Below are 18843 nucleotides of genomic sequence, written 5' to 3'. Positions count from 1 at the left end.
CATATGTATGTGTAGTACACATATTATGTTAGTACTCATTTTCTTTATTTCTATTTAGTAACTCTATGTTTTTAATTAAAATTTCAATTTTGTAACTCTTTATATTTTTTAATTAAAATTAAAAAGTGCGATGTCTTGTTTTTTTTATTCATTTCTTATTTTAGTTTATGTTACATATTGTATGTAGACATGTATACTATCTTATGTAGGATGGCACCTGAACATCAATTCATCTCTGCCTTTGTACACTGTGATGATTATAGAAAGCACTGTAAATATGCCAGAAATGTGTGTAACGTTATGTTCGTGCAGTGTGTGTGTTGTTGTGTTGTTTCTGGCCGTTTTGTCACCAGGCAGGCGATCACCTGGAAAGCCTGCTCAGTGTCTGTCTACACCACGGGGAGGTAGGCCACAACTACGCATGTATTGCGACCTCCCTGGTTTACCAGCTCTTACTGCCCTAATATCAGAGCAAAAAAAAATAATAATAATAAAAAAAAATAAATAATAATAAGAAAAAAAAAAATATATATATATATACTTATCTAAGAAAATAATAAAAACTAGATAATAAAATCCTGTCCATCAGGCAGCCCAAACCCAGGAAACCAGCAAAAATGAATAAATAAATAAATAAATACAAATTAAAAGTGAAAAAAAAAAAAAAAAAAAAATAATAATAATAATAAAATAAAATAAAATTAAGAAAAAAAAATAATAAATAAAATAAAAATAAATAAATAAATGTTAATAAATAAAGTATAAAATTGAAGATAAAGAAAAAAAAAAAAAAAAAAAATATATATATATATATATATATATATATATCTGATCCCGCACTGACCAAAAGCCAGTGCCAGCAGGGGTCTCCACTAGGAAGGCTAGGAGGTATTCCATAGTTGGGTGTCAAGACATCTCCGGCGATCAAAAGCATGACGAGCAAATTCTTGCAGGGACTGGAAGTTTTCTGTGGTGCTCAGGAAGTCCGGCTCATTTCCGGAGACAGTGATACTGGTGGAGAGAAGAAGGTGCAGTCGAAGATCTTGTTATTGATGGCAGTGGTATAAAATATGTTCCCAGTCTTCTGGGTCGCCACAAGAACAGAGAGGTGATTCAGCAAGGTTCAAAGTTGCAAGTTTGGCATTAAGGGAGCCATGACCAGAGAGTAAGTAGAGAGTGTACAGACCAGGATGAAACCATTTCTCAGTGGACACTAACGTGGCAAAGGTGACGTTAGGGATGAACTATAAAGTAACAAGACCCTTAGAGGTAGCGGACCATCTGTCTTGCCAGCTCTGCATCAAAATATTCCAACAGCGTCTTTTCTCTGCCTTGGGATCCACAGTGACATCGACAGCGTGCCTAATGTAGAAGCACAGGCCTCGATACATAAGAAAGAGATCGAGGGGCAGACAGCCATTAAGGACCTGCAAAGCAGGAGTACACACTGTCCTACAGGCCCTGCACATTGCTAAAAGCATTTTACGTTGAATGCTGTGAAGTTTATTCCGTACTGAAACCTTCTTAACATGCCAGAACCAGGTGGCCGCACCATAGGAACAAATTGGTAGAAACACAGCTTTGTAATATAACGGTAAAGAACGAGAATTAAGACTGCCAGATTGTTTAGAGAGACGCAGAAGTGAGAGGGTAAGTTTTTTGACTTTCTCTGAGAGATCTTCCAAGTGTTTAGTAAATGTAAGTTTATTATCAATGATCAGACCAAGAAATTTTAGAGAAGAAACCATGGAAAGTGATTTGTTTTGAAATTTTACAACAGGTGGCCATGAAATATTAAGCGAACCCTTAACCAGCATCATTTTAGTTTTCGATGAGGATATGGATAACTTATTTGTGGTGGACCATTGAGAGAGATCTGACATGACTAAGCTGACAGTGCTTTCAAGGGAGGCACGGGAATTGTCTGCATAGGCTGTTATTGTTGTTGTTATTTAGTTTTTAGGAGCATTAGCAACTAAGGCCATATTGCTCCGGGATATGCGCTGGTCATTCCCTGACCTTTCCGCATGCTCCATATTTGGTGGTGACGGGCTCGAACCCCAGTCTAATCAAGAAGCGTGTGCTACGCACTGCTGCTCCTTCCCACCTGGCTACGGAGGTGCCGTCTGCATAGGCCAATTTGGAAGTATAAGGAATAGTTTTAAGGAGCCATTCATCAAGAACGATGTTCCAGACAAGTGGTCCAAGAACAGAGCCTTGGAGACAGCCCCTAGTGATAGAGCAGGAGATAGAGTTAGATCCAGAAATAACAGAAACTGAACGGTTTTCAAAATAACTTCTTAAAAGGTTATAGAGAGGAAGAGGACAATCGGCAGCACGTAAGCGAGCAAACAAACTAGACCACCATAACAGATCAAACGCCGCAGAAAAATCAACAAAAATAGCAAGAACGTATTTAGAATTTGCAGAGTTAACTCGAGAAAGGAATTCAACGACAGCTTCTTCAGTTCGGAAACCATATTGATCGTCTGATACAAGAGAGGTGTTCGTGAACAGTGAAGTGAGTCTTATAGCAATCAGCCTTTCAAGTGTTTTGGCCAAATGCGATAACAGAGCAATAGGATGGAAGGACTTGCCACTTTGGGTGTTTGAAGGTTTAGGAATTAGTTTAAGAAGAGCTGTCTTCCAGATAACAGGGAATGTTATCTGGAAGACAGCTATTCCGACTCTATTCAACAAATGTCAGATTCAGACATTTGTTGAATAGAGTCGGAAGAACCGTTGGACGTAGCTTGTGGAATTGCTTGATAAAGATGCCCTCATGAAGGTCCACGCCCGGACAACCAGAGTTGTTAATTTTTAGGACAGCTGTGTCCACCTCCAGCTGCGTAAATGGCTGAGAATCAGAAGTAGTAGTGTAGGAATTATTCAGCTGTCTTATTTGTTGATGAATAGTCGAGTCATCCTCTGGGCGATCAGAAGGAAGCAGATTGTCCAAGATAGTGTTGTTGTTGTTGTGGGTGTTTTCTGGCGCATAAGCTGCTTTGGCTATAATGCGCCTATTCCTTTATTGTAATAATATATATAATATATGAGAATTTCTTGTTATGTTAGACGAGGCAAAAATCAGAAATGACTAAAAACTCCCAATTTTCTTCAGAAAGTTAAAAAATTCAGGGATATTTGAGTTATTGGTTTGTGAAGGTTAACCAAAGATAGCAGGGTTGTATTTCTGTCTTGATTATAGTGTGGGCATTCAATGAGAATGTGTTTCACAGTCAGATTTAGAAAACAATGTGGACACTGTGGTGGATCATCTCCTGTGAGTAAATGAAGGTGAGTCAAATGTTATGGCCTATTCTTGATCTTGAAAGGAGTACCTCTTCTCGTCTTGATGAACGGACACTGGAACGCCAAATTCAAGGATCCTGTTTAAATTGAAAAAGTTTGTTATGTGTTTGAGAGTGCCAGAGTGCTGTCCATTCTGTTAGGTATGCATCACGAATGATTTGTGGGTAGTCTGATGCTGGAACAGGGATAGTGGTTAAATCTAAGGTAGATGGATTTTTTGCCGCTTTATCGGCCAGTTCATTACCAGAAATTCCAGAATGTGCTGGAATCCAGCAGAAGGTGATCATTTGGTGGCGCTCTTCAATCTGCAGTAATAATCTTCTAATTTCATTTAGAAAAGGGTGAACTTTATCTGTGGAGTTAGATAATGCCATAATTGAGCTGAGGGAATCAGTGTAAATAACAAATTTTAATGAGCAGATATTTATTTAAAGTATACCCAGTAAAATAAAATAAAATAAAATATTTCCAGAAGCTTTCGGAACTCGTGTCCCTTTCTCAACTGACAGAATTTTTTTTTTTTAAATACATTACAAGCAAACTGTGGCACGTTACTCATTCGTCATTGTTGTAGCACGGACGTGTGCTGCCTTGCGCCAGTGATCATCCATCAATAAAACGGTTGTCTCCAGGATTGGATGTATACGCATGCCTTTCTGGCGATTTAATGCCTTAGGGTTGTTCATTATGTTTAGTGACTCTAGCCATAGGCGGTGGCGAAAGTGTCGCGCGTGGTCCACTATCTCAAAGTCGCGCTTGGGGTCAAGATCGTGGTTGGTAGCCCAAAAATGTTCTGCAAGCGCGGACTGGTCAGTTTCGGCAAGCCGGATTGCTCTGTCGTGTTCCGTGAGGCGATCCTGGAGACGTCTCGATGTCTCACCTACGTAGCAACTGTTACAGGCCCTACAGGTGATACGGTACACTACATTGCTGCGTAAGACAGGTGTGACAGGGGTCTTCACACTGGAGACAAGTGAACGTAGGTTCCTACCTGGTAATTGTACACATTTTATGTTGTAACTTCTCAGGATCTTCGAGATACGTCCTGACACTCCTGGATAGTACGGAATGTAGGCGGATGATATGCCGACTTGCTTCGGAGGTCTTGGGTTGGAAGTAAGCTCTTGTGCCTGTAACAAGCATCTGTTTAGTACATGGGATGGATAACCGCATCTGGTTAAGTCCGCCTTCACACGGGAGATCTCGTTACGTCTAATTGTGTCGGTGCTGGAATGGCTCCAGGCCCTGGAGAACAGGGTGCGGGCAGTGCTATTGAGATGGCTTGGAGCGTGGCCGGACCCGTAGTTGGTGAATTGACTGCACCACATGGGTTTGCGGTATACTGAGGTCTCTAGATGTGGGCCTACGCGATGCACTAGCACGTCCAGAAACGGGAGCGAACCGTCCACCTCTGATTCTACGGTAAACTTGATGAAATTGGATAGAGAGTTGAGGTATTCTAGTAGTACCGTTTCAGAACCACGTGGTATTATGGTAAAAATATCGTCGACATATCTACACCACGTTGTAATAGGTGTAGGTGGGTTCTGGTGTATCTGCTTCTCCAGATCTTCCATGGCGATGTTAGCTACTACGGAACTGACAGGGGCACCCATAGCAGTGCCATGTACTTGTTTGTAGAGTGAGTCTTCAAAGGTGAAGATGCTGCTAGAGAGGCATAGGTTGAGGGCGGTACAGATGTCATCAGTGGATAGTGACGTCCTGGATTGGAGGCTTAAGTCGCTCTCAAGGAGCCTTCTGGCGCAGTGCACGGCCTGTTGGACGGGAATCGAGGTGAATAAAGAAACCACGTCAAATGATGCCATGACAGAGTTATCAGGGATTGAAATGTCCTTAATGGTGTTAATGAATTCACTGCTGTTTTTAACGGTGTGAGATGTATTACCTATAAGAGGCGAGAGGAGGCTCGCGATGTGTTTGGACAGTTCATACGTTGGGGCACTGCAGCAAGACACTATAGGTCTGAGAGGAATACCCGGTTTATGGATCTTTGGTAATCCGTAGAATTGTGGTAGTTGACAGCCAGTACCACGCAGAAGATGGTGAGTCGCGGTCGGGATCTTCTTATCTTTAAGCCATGCGTGGACAAGTTTATTAACATTTGCTTCCAGACGTTTCAAGACTTTAACGGGAGGATCAGGTAGAGGTTCATATACGTTAGGATCGAGTAATAGGGCCAAGGCTTTCTCTCGGTAGGCTGATCGGTCCAGCACAACAGTCCGGCGCCCTTTATCCGCAGGAAGTACAACGATGGAGTTGTCTTTTCTTATAGATGACAGGGCGGCACGTTGGCGGTGGTTGAGGTTTGAGCACGTTTTTCGAGTGTTGCGGAGGACTGCGGCAGTCTTGAATCGGATCTCGTTGGCAGTTTCTTCGGGAAGGTTGGTAATACTGGCTTCTATGCCCATAGCGAGCTGTGTGATGGGAGGTTTCGATGGTATAACGGCGAATTTCATACCGTTTGATAAAACACTCAGCTGCTCGTTGGACAGTTGTTTGTTACTTAGATTCAAGACGAAAGAAGTCGTGTCGTCTGAACGAGTGTTCGTCTTTAAGGAGTTAGTTTCTATGCTCAAGTTTATGAACTTGCGCTGTTGGCGTAAACGGTAGGTATCCGAGGTCTGACTAGCCCGATGGCAGATGGTATGTATAAGGTTTGTAAATACAATAGGCGAGACCTTACCTTGTATATGTTGTAACAGTCTGGACTTGTTGTAGTCAGCGTTCCTGATTTCATGGTGGAGATGGGATATCCATAAATTTAACGTGCGCAGGCTGAAGTTAAAGCAGGCACGATCCATATGAGAGTTGTGGAACGGGGCTTTGTATCGGAACCCTTTAGGTATAATTCGATTGCTTTTGCATCTGTGGGCGAAGCGTAAATGTTGCCTGTAGCGAGCTATTGAGAGGAAGCATTTTTTGCAACTGTGCACAATCGTTGTAGGTATTATGGCCATAAAGTGATCGAATAGTGACAAATGGGCCTGGAGTACTGGGGTCCATAGTTTAACAGATATTTATTTAAAGTATACCCAGTAAAATAAAATAAAATAAAATATTTCCAGAAGCTTTCGGAACTCGTGTCCCTTTCTCAACTGACAGAATTTTTTTTTAAATACATTACAAGCAAACTGTGGCACGTTACTCATTCGTCATTGTTGTAGCACGGACGTGTGCTGCCTTGCGCCAGTGATCATCCATCAGTAAAACGGTTGTCTCCAGGATTGGATGTATACGCATGCCTTTCTGGCGATTTAATGCCTTAGGGTTGTTCATTATGTTTAGTGACTCTAGCCATAGGCGGTGGCGAAAGTGTCGCGCGTGGTCCACTATCTCAAAGTCGCGCTTGGGGTCAAGATCGTGGTTGGTAGCCCAAAAATGTTCTGCAAGCGCGGACTGGTCAGTTTCGGCAAGCCGGATTGCTCTGTCGTGTTCCGTGAGGCGATCCTTGGAGCGTGGCCGGACCCGTAGTTGGTTGCCATCTCAATAGCACTGCCCGCACCCTGTTCTCCAGGGCCTGGAGCCATTCCAGCACCGACACAATTAGACGTAACGAGATCTCCCGTGTGAAGGCGGACTTAACCAGATGCGGTTATCCATCCCATGTACTAAACAGATGCTTGTTACAGGCACAAGAGCTTACTTCCAACCCAAGACCTCCGAAGCAAGTCGGCATATCATCCGCCTACATTCCGTACTATCCAGGAGTGTCAGGACGTATCTCGAAGATCCTGAGAAGTTACAACATAAAATGTGTACAATTACCAGGTAGGAACCTACGTTCACTTGTCTCCAGTGTGAAGACCCCTGTCACACCTGTCTTACGCAGCAATGTAGTGTACCGTATCACCTGTAGGGCCTGTAACAGTTGCTACGTAGGTGAGACATCGAGACGTCTCCAGGATCGCCTCACGGAACACGACAGAGCAATCCGGCTTGCCGAAACTGACCAGTCCGCGCTTGCAGAACATTTTTGGGCTACCAACCACGATCTTGACCCCAAGCGCGACTTTGAGATAGTGGACCACGCGCGACACTTTCGCCACCGCCTATGGCTAGAGTCACTAAACATAATGAACAACCCTAAGGCATTAAATCGCCAGAAAGGCATGCGTATACATCCAATCCTGGAGACAACCGTTTTACTGATGGATGATCACTGGCGCAAGGCAGCACACGTCCGTGCTACAACAATGACGAATGAGTAACGTGCCACAGTTTGCTTGTAATGTATTTAAAAAAAAATTCTGTCAGTTGAGAAAGGGACACGAGTTCCGAAAGCTTCTGGAAATATTTTATTTTATTTTATTTTACTGGGTATACTTTAAATAAATATCTGTTAAACTATGGACCCCAGTACTCCAGGCCCATTTGTCACTATTCGATCACTTTATGGCCATAATACCTACAACGATTGTGCACAGTTGCAAAAAATGCTTCCTCTCAATAGCTCGCTACAGGCAACATTTACGCTTCGCCCACAGATGCAAAAGCAATCGAATTATACCTAAAGGGTTCCGATACAAAGCCCCGTTCCACAACTCTCATATGGATCGTGCCTGCTTTAACTTCAGCCTGCGCACGTTAAATTTATGGATATCCCATCTCCACCATGAAATCAGGAACGCTGACTACAACAAGTCCAGACTGTTACAACATATACAAGGTAAGGTCTCGCCTATTGTATTTACAAACCTTATACATACCATCTGCCATCGGGCTAGTCAGACCTCGGATACCTACCGTTTACGCCAACAGCGCAAGTTCATAAACTTGAGCATAGAAACTAACTCCTTAAAGACGAACACTCGTTCAGACGACACGACTTCTTTCGTCTTGAATCTAAGTAACAAACAACTGTCCAACGAGCAGCTGAGTGTTTTATCAAACGGTATGAAATTCGCCGTTATACCATCGAAACCTCCCATCACACAGCTCGCTATGGGCATAGAAGCCAGTATTACCAACCTTCCCGAAGAAACTGCCAACGAGATCCGATTCAAGACTGCCGCAGTCCTCCGCAACACTCGAAAAACGTGCTCAAACCTCAACCACCGCCAACGTGCCGCCCTGTCATCTATAAGAAAAGACAACTCCATCGTTGTACTTCCTGCGGATAAAGGGCGCCGGACTGTTGTGCTGGACCGATCAGCCTACCGAGAGAAAGCCTTGGCCCTATTACTCGATCCTAACGTATATGAACCTCTACCTGATCCTCCCGTTAAAGTCTTGAAACGTCTGGAAGCAAATGTTAATAAACTTGTCCACGCATGGCTTAAAGATAAGAAGATCCCGACCGCGACTCACCATCTTCTGCGTGGTACTGGCTGTCAACTACCACAATTCTACGGATTACCAAAGATCCATAAACCGGGTATTCCTCTCAGACCTATAGTGTCTTGCTGCAGTGCCCCAACGTATGAACTGTCCAAACACATCGCGAGCCTCCTCTCGCCTCTTATAGGTAATACATCTCACACCGTTAAAAACAGCAGTGAATTCATTAACACCATTAAGGACATTTCAATCCCTGATAACTCTGTCATGGCATCATTTGACGTGGTTTCTTTATTCACCTCGATTCCCGTCCAACAGGCCGTGCACTGCGCCAGAAGGCTCCTTGAGAGCGACTTAAGCCTCCAATCCAGGACGTCACTATCCACTGATGACATCTGTACCGCCCTCAACCTATGCCTCTCTAGCAGCATCTTCACCTTTGAAGACTCACTCTACAAACAAGTACATGGCACTGCTATGGGTGCCCCTGTCAGTTCCGTAGTAGCTAACATCGCCATGGAAGATCTGGAGAAGCAGATACACCAGAACCCACCTACACCTATTACAACGTGGTGTAGATATGTCGACGATATTTTTACCATAATACCACGTGGTTCTGAAACGGTACTACTAGAATACCTCAACTCTCTATCCAATTTCATCAAGTTTACCGTAGAATCAGAGGTGGACGGTTCGCTCCCGTTTCTGGACGTGCTAGTGCATCGCGTAGGCCCACATCTAGAGACCTCAGTATACCGCAAACCCATGTGGTGCGGTCAATTCACCAACTACGGGTCCGGCCACGCTCCAAGCCATCTCAATAGCACTGCCCGCACCCTGTTCTCCAGGGCCTGGAGCCATTCCAGCACCGACACAATTAGACGTAACGAGATCTCCCGTGTGAAGGCGGACTTAACCAGATGCGGTTATCCATCCCATGTACTAAACAGATGCTTGTTACAGGCACAAGAGCTTACTTCCAACCCAAGACCTCCGAAGCAAGTCGGCATATCATCCGCCTACATTCCGTACTATCCAGGAGTGTCAGGACGTATCTCGAAGATCCTGAGAAGTTACAACATAAAATGTGTACAATTACCAGGTAGGAACCTACGTTCACTTGTCTCCAGTGTGAAGACCCCTGTCACACCTGTCTTACGCAGCAATGTAGTGTACCGTATCACCTGTAGGGCCTGTAACAGTTGCTACGTAGGTGAGACATCGAGACGTCTCCAGGATCGCCTCACGGAACACGACAGAGCAATCCGGCTTGCCGAAACTGACCAGTCCGCGCTTGCAGAACATTTTTGGGCTACCAACCACGATCTTGACCCCAAGCGCGACTTTGAGATAGTGGACCACGCGCGACACTTTCGCCACCGCCTATGGCTAGAGTCACTAAACATAATGAACAACCCTAAGGCATTAAATCGCCAGAAAGGCATGCGTATACATCCAATCCTGGAGACAACCGTTTTATTGATGGATGATCACTGGCGCAAGGCAGCACACGTCCGTGCTACAACAATGACGAATGAGTAACGTGCCACAGTTTGCTTGTAATGTATTTAAAAAAAATTCTGTCAGTTGAGAAAGGGACACGAGTTCCGAAAGCTTCTGGAAATATTTTATTTTATTTTATTTTACTGGGTATACTTTAAATAAATATCTGTTAAACTATGGACCCCAGTACTCCAGGCCCATTTGTCACTAAATTTTAATGAGCAGTCAGAACAGAGATTTTCTAAGGCTAGTTTAATTGCATATAATTCTGCTGAGAATATACTGAATTCAGGTGGAAGGGCTGCTGAAATAGTGGTATTTAGGAACACTGCTGCTGCTCCAACATTTGAGTTAGATTTAGAGCCATCTGTATAAATTGGAGAAAAGTCAAAATATTTGTGAGTGTGAATTGCATGAAGAACATTTTTCCCCCACTGGCAAAGGTAAGTGTCACAGGTGGGTAGAGGAGTAAGAGTCCATGGTGGTTGAGTGCATGTTACTACTTCTTGTACAGAATGAATGGAAACTTTCCAAACTTGCATCAGTTCAAGAAGGCGAAGACCAGCTGGTTTTACTATACTTACTTCTGTAGAGGTTTTCTAATGGTGGATTAAATAAGTATGACTGAATTGGATGTGAGGCATAACTTTGTATTTTGACAGCATACTTCAGTAGCAGTGTTTTCCTACGTAGTGTTAACGGGGGCTCATGAGCGTCAATGTAGAGGCTATGTGCTGGTGATGTTCTGAAAGCTCCAAGTGCAATCCTCAAAGCACTGTGTTGAACTGGATCAAGCCAGCGCAAAACACTTGCTCTGGTAGAATCATAGACAGGAGCACCATAATCAAGACGGGATCGGATTAATGCCCTGTATAGCCGAAGTAAGGAGGTGCGATCTGCACCCCATGTTAGTGCGGATAAAGTTCTGAGTATATTTAACTTTTTTTAAACAGGAAGTATGTACATTTTTAATATGGTCTAAGAAATTTAATTTGTTGTCAAGCATTAATCCTAGAAATCTGATGTTACTATTGATTGGGATGGAGAAGTTGGAAATTTGGAGTTCAGGATCCAGATGGAGTTTGCGTTGTCGACAAAAATGGATAGCAACTGTTTTCTGTTGTGAGAGTCGATAGCCGTTAAGGTTGGCCCATTGTTGTATTTTATTCAGTGATATCTGAAGCTGCCTTTCAATTGATCTCATGCTTTGGGAATGACAGGAAATGGAAAGGTCATCTGCGTAAAGATATGACTCAACTGTGTTTGGAAGCTGTTTAGTGATGGAATTGATTCTAAGAGAAAAAAGAGTGGCACTCAGCACAGATCCCTGAGGAACACCTTCTTCCTGAATGAAAGTTGTAGAGAGGTCATTTTGGTATTTTACTTGAAACGATCTAGTGTATAGGAAGTTCTGTACAAATATGGGAAGGTTTCCCCGTAGACCGAGAGAATAAAGATCCCTAAGTATGCCATGTCGCCAGGTGGTGTCAAAGGCTTTCTGTATATCTACAGTAACCATTACCAGATGCTCGTGTTTAACGAACGCATTGCAAATGCCAAATTCAGCCTTGATCATGAGATCTAAGCATGATCTGTTTTGTCGAAAGCCATGCTGACTATTGCTCATTAGATGTTGTGACTCTATGATCCAGACGAGTCTATTGTGGACAATTTTCTCAAGGATTTTGCTGAGGCAGCTTGACAGAGATATAGGTCTATAGTTATGGGGATTGGTTGGATCTTTTCCAGGCTTCAGGAACGCCAAAACAATAGAGTGGTGCCAAGAAGCTGGATAAGTTTTTTCTAAAAAAAATACGGTTGTAAAAGACCAGGAGGAGGCGCAAAACTTTGTCATCAAGATGTTGCAGCATGATATAATAGATCCCATCTGGTCCGGCGGCACCATTACGAGCTGTTTTAATGGCATGCAATAATTCAGAATATCGTAGAGGTTTGTTACATGGCAGAATGAGGGCAGTTTGGAAGTTAATAGAATACCGTTCTCGACTGTTTTTAATTCGTTGGAAAGATGTAGTATAAGCTGATGTTGCTGAGATCTCAGCAAAAGTATTGCCCAAAGCGTTAGCTATATCCGAGGGACTAGTTAAATCCCGCCCATTCCAGGAGAGGACTGGAGAGGGTATGGTTGGAAACTTACCAGAAAGCTGTCTAATTTTTTTCCAGATTAATTTGCTGTCAGTATTTTTGTTAATTGTTGATGCAAAACAGGTCCAGGATTCTTTTTTGGCTTGCCTCTGTATGAAGCGTGCTTTTGCCCTTATTTTCTTATAATTTATCAGATTGGCTGTGATTGGATATTGCCGAAACAAATTCCACGCTTTATTTTTTGCTTTTTTTGCTTTGGTGCATTCCTCATTCCACCAATAATTATAGTGCTTTCGACCCGGTGGATTTGATAATGGTATTGTATCTTTAGTCACGTTTAAGAGATGCGACGTGATGTAATCTGTCACATCATCAATACGGTGGAGACAGATTTTTTTCTCATCGAAAGAGATTGATGACTGAAATTTTGCCCAGTTTGCTCTTGTAAATTTCCATTTCCTGAAGGGTTTAGTTAAAGGAGTCTGTGCTATCAATACCTTGCATACGATTGGGAAGTGATCACTGCCCATAGGATCGTTTATAACATACCACTCTATGGTCGGGACCAGTACTGGAGAACAAATGGAAAGATCTATTGCTGAAGTATGTCCAGTTGGGAGCTGAATGTAAGTGTGCGTGCCAGTATTCAGTATGGTGAGGTTTAGTGCATCTAAAAGTCTTTCAATGAGTCGACCACGTGTATCCAATTTAGAAGCACCCCATAGGGGATTGTGTCCATTAAAGTCCCCTAATATACAGAGAGGTGGAGGTATCTGTATGAGGAGGTCTTCAAGTTCTTTTAAACAATAAGTATGGTTTGGCTGTAAATAGATTGAGACTAGTGTTATTGCAATATGGAGAGTTATACGAACTGCAACAGCTTCTATTTCCGTTCAAAGTGGGATATGCTTAGTTGGGATCTTTGAATTTATCAGGATTACTACACCACCGTGGGCAGTATTTGCTGTATTGCGATCTCTTCGATAAAGGCAGTAGTTCTTTGTCGATGGAGAAATTTGCGAGGTTAAGTAAGTTTCTTGGAGACAGAGAGCAACGGGAGAATACTGGTTAATTAGATTATGGATATCATCTGTGTTGCAACGAAAGCCTCTGCAGTTCCATTGTACAATGAAGGCCATTATTTGTGTTTAATTGTTTGAGATGTATCTGACTGCTTTTTGAAGGTGATTGGTTTATGACGTTCCAATTTTTGTTTGTCTTTTTTTAGGAAAACTGGCCGACCGGTGTCCATTTCTTCTTCTTCGGCATGAATTTCTAATATTGGATCTTCCGGTAGAGTAGGAGATGTCGCTGGTATTGTAAGAGGAGTGTTACTTGCCTGATCTGAATGCTTGGGGTTACTGGACTGTTGCTGAGAGAGGACAGCTCGAGCCCAGTCAGAGATTGATAAGTTTGAGGGGACGGTAACTTCCGTTTGGGTGGATACTGTTTGTTGTTTTTGTGCAACATCTGCATAGGTACGTTTGGGCATGGTAGAAGCAATTATTTTCCTTGCTTCTTGAAAGCTTACTTTGTTCTCAACCTTATATTTAACAATTTGTTTCTCAGTTTTCCATCTCTCACAAGTTCTAGAATATGCAGGATGGTTACCTTTACAGTTGGGACATGTCTTTTCTGTCGCCAAACACTCAGACTGAGTATGATCGGAAGATCCACAGTTTGGACAAACTGGATTTCCTCTACATGTTGTCTGAGAGTGACCATACTTTTGGCACTTGTAGCATCTCAAGGGATTGGGTATATACGGGCAAACACGGCAAAGTAGATAGCCAGCTTTTACTGTTGATGGTAGGTTTGGGGAATTAAATGTAAGAATGATATTCCTGGTAAGCATAAGGTTATTGTCTTTTTTAGTCATGATTCTTCTTGATGCAATAACATTTTGATCCTGAAGTTCTTGGGTTAATTCATCCTCTGTCACGTTCAACAAATCCCAACTAGAAATCACACCTTTGGATGTATTTAAGGTAGCATGGGGAGATACTTTAATTGGTATCCCAGCAAAATTTGAAAGTTGTAAGAGTTTCTCTGAATGTCTACTTTTTGTTGTTTCTAAAAGAAGGTCTCCAGATTGCAGCCTTCTCACAGTCTTCGGAGATCCTGCAATACTCTCCAGGTGTTTCTGGATGAGGAAAGGAGATAATTTGCTGAGAGGTTGTTCTGAAAGTGAATGTAAAATTAAATAGGAAGGAAACTCTTTGGTTGTTGAATTTGTTTTCAACCTCTTGGGTTGTGAAATGTCATGATCAATTTCAGTATGTGGCCGAGAGCTTGTCGGCTCTAAAGATGGATAATCATTTTGCTCCATCTTTGCTCCTTTTCGCCCTTGGCAGATGAGCTTTTCTGCCAAGGTTTCTGGCCCCGCCACGGGGAGGCAGGAACAGTGCCTGGTGTGACCAAGCGAGAAGTAGTAGGGGGTTAGTAATAAGAATATGAAAAAAGAAAGGTGGCTTGCCTTTCTTGCTCTGTACAGGTACTTTTGTAGCACGAGCAGTTATAAAATAAATAGATTATTTAACGAGAGGAACGCAAAAGAACTATATATCACTTTTTGGAAATCGCACTATAAGGCACAGATAAATCGCTCGGCACCCGGGGCCCCAAGATAGTGTTGATGGTGTCCTTCCAAGTGAGAGTTTCGGTGCCGTTTCCGGGTACCGACCAATAAACAGTAGGGGAATAGGATTTTTTCCTCATAAGGCGATAAACAAGGCCCCGTGGGTTCCGATTGCCAGTAGAAGTAACTAAGTTCTGCCAAGATTTTATTTTACAAGTAGTGATGGTTTTGACGTATTGTCTTTTGAGAACTTGATATTGTGTTTTAAGACTTTCAACGTCAGGAGATGGCCAGTTCCTGCAATGTCGTTGGTAAGTGCGTCTAGCCCGATGTACTTGCTGACGAAGCAGAGTAAGTTCTCGGTTCCACCATGGAGTGGGATGGGAGGACTGAATTTTCTTTTTGGCTGCTTTATAACAGGCATGGCTGAGAGCATCATTAACATAGGAAGCTAATTCAGAAGCTGTAAAGTGATGGATGAAGTTTATGGTTCCAATTGGGAAATCAATGTTGATTGAGTCATTAAACCGGTTCCACATGATGCGTCACAAAGAAAATCTTCTAAGGTCCTGTAGTGGAGGATTATATGATTGTGCAGAGCAAGTCACGGAGAAGGTGATCGCACGATGGTCACTTGAGCAAATGTTAGTATTTACTGTCCAGTCATTAATGTTTGAAGAAACGGTGTAAGAAGTAGCAGTGATGTCTATATTTGATTCTCCATTTAGAGAGCTGAAGGTATAAGGTGAGCCGGGTTTATTTAGAACTGTCAGCTCTTGTGAAAGGAGAAAGTCTTCTATGAGTTAACCCTTGTTATCAGTATGGTCGGAGTGCCATAGACTGGATTTGGCGTTAACATCTGACATTATAATAAGTTTGGCAGTACCTACTAAAGAAATAACTTGATCGAGGCAGGCAAGATGAAGTGTAATGTCGGAAGTTGATGGGCAGTATAGTGAAACTAGAAAGTAAGAGCAATGAGGAGTAGACACACTTATGCAGACAGCATGTTGATTAGTAGGACTAATTATCTTGACTACGTCCAATTTAGAATTAACTATGGCGAAGGCCGTATGTGGCTCAGCATGTTCCGGCTGAATAACCCTAAAAGAGATAGGGTATCCAGTTATTTTACCGCAGAAATGGTATGGTTCTTGTAAGGCTATAATATCATATTTAATTTTGTTGGTTACCTTTCGGACTTCATCGGCCAGCAATCATGACTGCTGAGCATTCAGTTGAAGCAGGCTAAGTTCCGAGACTGATTAATCTGCAGATGAAGAACTGGTAATAGACAATGTATCCATAGTTAGTCCGTTGTCTTACAAGATCTATGATACGCAAAAAGTTCTGGGCATTTGTAGTCACAAATTGCCTCATTCGTCAGCGGTCCTTAATCGTGCAATCTCTAGAGCTCTTTTATATTCAGGACAGTTAGGATCACGGATAGAGTGCCGAAAGTCTCTTTTACACCTCTTGCAATTTATGCAGCAGGCAGGCTCATCCTTATGAGGGCATTCTGCATGCACATGACCACTACAGGCGCAATGTCCACAGGATGGGGAGTTATGGGTACAGTATTGTGTTGTGTGCCCATATCCCAAGCAAAAAAAGCACTTAGTAACTATTGTAAATGGCCTATCCCTATGTGAGCTACAGGCAAGAAATATTCTGTCTATTGATGAAATACACCTGTAAATTTTTGGGGAGAAACTGATTACCCAGTGTACCAATGATAAGGACCTTGACTTAGCTGTGAATCTGAACGAGATCTCTTTCTTAATCTCTTCCATTGTGAAATCATAGTCAGCTAGATTTTTATTATTCAGTTCTTCTAATATGTCCTCCTTACTTAGATCCTTGGGCACATCGTAGATAATTATGGAAGGGTTACTTTTTATAGGAACTCCCGTAGAGATTCCTGCAGAGGACAAGGAATCAGATGTTGAAATCAGATTTAAGTCCGACTTAGAGGCCGTTTCCAAAATTACGCTTTTATTGCGTGCTAATTTGATTGATTTTATTTTGACTGTTTTAAATTCTGTCTTCAGTGTTGGTTACCAAGGTTTTTACATCAGGGCTGGTTTTAAAATTGCTGTTCTCTAACGCTCTAAGTACCATTACATTCTCACTAGGTTTAGCTGTTTGTTCCTTCAGTGTGGGTCTATTTTGGACTACATCAGCATAAGATCTAACAGAAGGGGATCTCTGTAGCAGGAGGTCCTCATTTTGCACTTTCCTATCAGCAGGGGCCTGAAATTCTGGCTCTTGTACATAATTTGTTTTATTTGGAGTCATTGGGGAAAAGGTTTGTATTATTTTGTCTAGAAGATTAGTTCGCATATTTATTTCATGATTAGTGGCCTTCAGTACTTCATTTTCTATCAGGAGGGCTGTTGTTACTCTCTCAAGTTTGGACCATTTGTCCATAATAGCATCTCCTGCCTTTTTAGTTACTTTGTTGGTCTCTCCCAAAACAAAGCTCCTCATATCTTTACGCATTTTTGAAATTACCTCATAGACCGAAGATGCGTCCTGAGTAATATTTAATTCTTCAGTCGTTTTGTTATCTTCAGAATTTGCAGTTGTCCCAGCTTTTTGATCAGCAGATAAACCACCAGCAATATCTTTCTCAGGAGACAATTGTGGCATTTTGGGAAGCAATAAGGGGGGGTTCTGTCGTTTCCTCCCTCAGAGATATCTAAGTTTTCTGACATCAGTATTATTTCCATCCATACTGATTCCCTATTCCATGTTATCCAATACAAATTCAATATTAAACTCGGATATGCTGTCCTGAGAAAAGAAACTATGTAACGGTACAGCAAAGGTGGCAGTTTGGTGTAGTGATCACACAGTACGGGATTAGACAAGGAAATCTGTCAACCTCATTTGTTTATAGCACGTATGTCAAGCAAAAGGCTAACTGAAGGTTCGAACGCTTTAGCAGACTATGAATGTCCAGTCAAGGTCACACAGCTTGTTCTGCTACATGCGTGGGGAGAACTGTCGCAACAAATGAACAATGGCCGAACATGCTGGTAAAGCAATTACAGCAACGAGCATGCAGAAATTGAAACAGTACTTATCTTTTGTCCATTCTTAAAATGAAATGGTCGCATCTGGCATTTGCACTAGTCCTTCTTGAAGTAGTAGCATTAAAAGGTAACTAAATACTGCTTCCTTAATAAACAAAACTAAAAAATAATACGGAACACAGGTACACACAACCGTTCACATTCGTTCCCCTAGGGGAATTCCTGTTACATATTGTATAGGCACCTCCATAGCCAGGTGGGAAGGAGCAGCAGTGCGTAGCACACGCTTCTTGATTAGACCGGGGTTTGAGCCCGTCATCACCAAATACAGAGGATGCGGAAAGGTCTGGGAATGACCACCGCATATTCCAGGAGCAATATGGCCTTAGTTGCTAATGCTCCTAAAAACCAAATAACAACAACATATTGTATACGGAAAACCTTAACACATACATACATTGTAATAAAACGTATTGTATAGACCATTCGACGTTTGGTTTAATGCTTTAAAATGGCTGCTAATGTATATGATACATATCGTAAAAGCTCAGGAATGCAAGCTACACAAAACGAACAACGTCTTGGAATGGAATTCGTTTGTAAATCGAGAGTTGCCTGTACTAATATTACCTACTATCTAACACCACCAGATTCAATGTGGAATGTGTGAGTAGTAAATTTTGGTACTCACTGACTAGTAAATTTGCGAATGCTATTCAGGCATTGGCTACTTTTTACAAATAACACAGCCCCCACCTCATTCCTTCTTTTCTGTCCACCCTTTCTAAATACATGTAATGGGCAAAATTTATCCTCCCCTATTTCTTGGTGACACCAAGATCTCCTTTGCCTTATTTCAGCATTTGTTGCCTAACAAGCAGTACAAACTCACTCATTTTACTGAAAAAACTTCTGACATTGCTCTAGTTGCACTACAGACTCATGTTCTGGTATTGTGTGCTCTGGCTTGGTTATTTATCCAGGTAGTTGTCACACTGGGTCACCCGA

The 18843-nt window shown here is 42.3% G+C and overlaps 1 protein-coding gene across 8 annotated transcripts in view; it reads right to left on the bottom strand.

The window, feature by feature from the left end:
• LOC150088273 (uncharacterized) overlaps window positions 1-18843 on the bottom strand; it is a 730398-nt gene that overhangs the window by 95452 nt on the left and 616103 nt on the right. The gene's annotated exons all lie outside the window — the stretch shown is intronic.

Source organism: Mastigoproctus giganteus, chromosome 3, assembly GCF_048544385.1.
Source record: "Mastigoproctus giganteus isolate SK-2022 chromosome 3, ASM4854438v1, whole genome shotgun sequence".
NCBI lineage: Eukaryota > Metazoa > Arthropoda > Arachnida > Uropygi > Thelyphonidae > Mastigoproctus > Mastigoproctus giganteus.
This window is presented reverse-complemented; position numbering and strand designations above follow the sequence as displayed.